This window comes from Entamoeba invadens (genome assembly GCF_000330505.1).
Source record: "Entamoeba invadens IP1 unplaced genomic scaffold scaff_1105074726325, whole genome shotgun sequence".
Taxonomy (NCBI): Eukaryota; Evosea; order Mastigamoebida; family Endamoebidae; genus Entamoeba; species Entamoeba invadens.
Window position 1 is genome coordinate 188,744 of NW_004443763.1, and position 2,861 is coordinate 191,604.

A 2,861-nucleotide genomic window follows, 5' to 3' on the forward strand; every position below is an offset into this window, starting at 1 on the left:
TTACATCGTTTTATGTCACATCAACTTGTCTGAAATTCGTGTATATTTCTATTTCTTGCACTGTTTCTGTATCAAAGTGAACTATTTCGACAACAGAACCACTTACACTCCTTTAAATACGTTGTTTATAGAATTCCTTCGAAGTTTCCTCTAATTATCAATCTATGTTCAGAAGCATTCATCATTAGACTCATATTGATTAAGTAATCTTCTGATTATACAAGTTGTTTGTTTTTTCCAGTTTTGGGATTGGGTATTAAAGTTTGTCCAACTCCTTTGTATCCACTATCTGCAAGTACCCATTCATTTTCCAAAACAAAACTTTGATCCCAATTACACTTGGAGATGGTTAAATTGTTTGTTGCGTCTTGTTGAGTATTCGACACTTTAACTCCATTCCATCACAGTTAATATAAACTTTTTTTGAGCCCACTACAGTGATGTTTAAATGTAAAGTATCTACTGTCCTTTACTTTGCGTTCATTTTCTGATGTTTTTAGTTGTGTTGAAATCACTTGGTCTCTTCCATCAACGATGTAAAATGAATGTTCAAGTTGAGGAATAAACCTTAAATAATCTTGACTTCTGCCTGTTGCGAAATTTACACGAAGTTTTTTGGGAACACAATTAAATTTTTCAATAAAAATCATTTTCATTTATACAGCAAAAAGTTAATATGATCTTTCTAAATTTTTCGAAATAAAACCAATATATTAATTTTTACAAATATATTTTTCTTCTGAAATAATGCTTCTTTTTCGATATTCAAATATATCATATAAAGTAAGTCGAAAAAGTCTCACCACGAATCTAAAGACTTCTTTTTTTCAGTTTTTACTTTTTTATCATTTTTATTTGATTATTTTTTATTTTTTGTTATAATTGATTCATTTACTTTCTATTTATTTCTTTTTGCTAAAATGGTTTGTAACTTTTCTTGAATTATTCAAAATTGCAAATTTTTGTTCGGCATTTTAATCCTTTAATCAATTTATTTAAACCCGAATTATTAAACTAAAAACATGTATATTTTACTTTGCATTTTTTGTTAAAATTTTTAAAACTATTAACAATAATTTATTATATTATTTAAACTATATTTTAATAGAAACTATATATTATATTAATAGCATTTGTCATGTCTGTAAATAAAAAACAAACTTTAAAAGTTTAGTTTCATCTTCAAAAATAAGAAAAACATATCTAAATTTTTATAAAAATGTTTATGTTTGAATTAAAAAATTGTAACTCCAATACAACACAATGGATAATGATAAAATTTAAATGAACGACATTACCTTTATAATTTGTGTTTTTTAATCTCAAATTTCGTCAGCATATTAATAATTTATAATTATCAATCAAAACATATCTATGTTTTTGTTAAAATGTTTAAAAAACTATTTTACGTTTTATGCAAAATATACAATATTATTCTGATATCATTAGCATACATGAACAAGTTGGCAATTCGTTTTTCTATTTCAAAATGTCACACATTGGAGATACACAGATTATCAAAAACATGATTAACTTTTTAAAAATAGAAAATTAAAAATAATAAAAACTATGTTAATAGTTATTTATTGTATTATAATAAAATAATAATATTTTGTAAGTATTTTAATTTATTTAATTATCAAAATTAAAAATGATGAAGTCAAAAAATGATGTTTAGAAAACTTAGTTCATGTTGCTTTCATTATCTTATTTTAACCAAAACAAGAGAATTCTCTTGTTAAAGTATTACTAACAATACCACTATTTTGCAATTGTCATATTAAAACTCTGATAATATAAAATAATAAATATTGATTTATTGACTTGCTCACAATAATAAAAATTACTATAAATTATATTTATATTTTATAACAATTACCCCATTTTAATTAAACCTCTGAGTTGCTTATAATTATTTCCAAAAAGTTTGATCTTGAAAACAACCAATTGGGAAACGAATCGAGGAGGTCTAATATGGCGACTTTCATTTGTTATGATCAAATAATTGTTGAGAAAGACCATAAAATTTCTATGTTTTGTTATAAACATAGCAATGAAAGTGAATTGCTCGCTCTGAGGGATCCCATACTGGGTAATATGTTTAAAAAATAAATTTACAATTATCAATAGCCAGTGTACATGGGAAAACGTGCAATTCACATCACAAATGAGATCTTATTATTAAAAAAAATAGCAGTACTAACTAAGTGCATGATATTCACATATCACAACCCTATGATAATTATTTTAATATCTAAAAGTTTGTTTAATATTCTTAAATGTAAAATATAAGTAATAATTAAAACTAATTATATTCTATTTTATTATTATGTTTATAATTACAGTTATGATAAAAACCAGTGCAACTTGAACAAAAATGGGGTGACTGAGTAAAAAAATTCTAAAAATAAAAGAATAACATTATTTTAAAAAATGTTTGAAAAACAATTTAGAAAAAAAACATTCAAAAATTTTATTTATTATGTTATTTTCATATTATTTATTTATTATAGAAGAAAAATAAAAAACTAAAGTAGAATAACAACACAATTCATTTACAATAAGCAAATGATATCGAGATAAGTCTTTTCACAAAAAACTCTTCATTTCTTTTCTCTCTTGTTTTATTCGTTACAGTTACATCTTCCATTTTCTCTCCTTCTTCTCCTCAACCACTTTTTCATAATAAATTGTTTTTCAAGTTTAATTTCCATGCCTTTATCATCAACATCATCTTCTTCGACTTCTTGAATTATATATTCGCAGAACCATCTTGGTTGATTTTTACATAAACCAAAGACTCCAACGTCATATCCATTGTGACACAACGCAACATTTACCGTCTTGTTCATATTTCAATT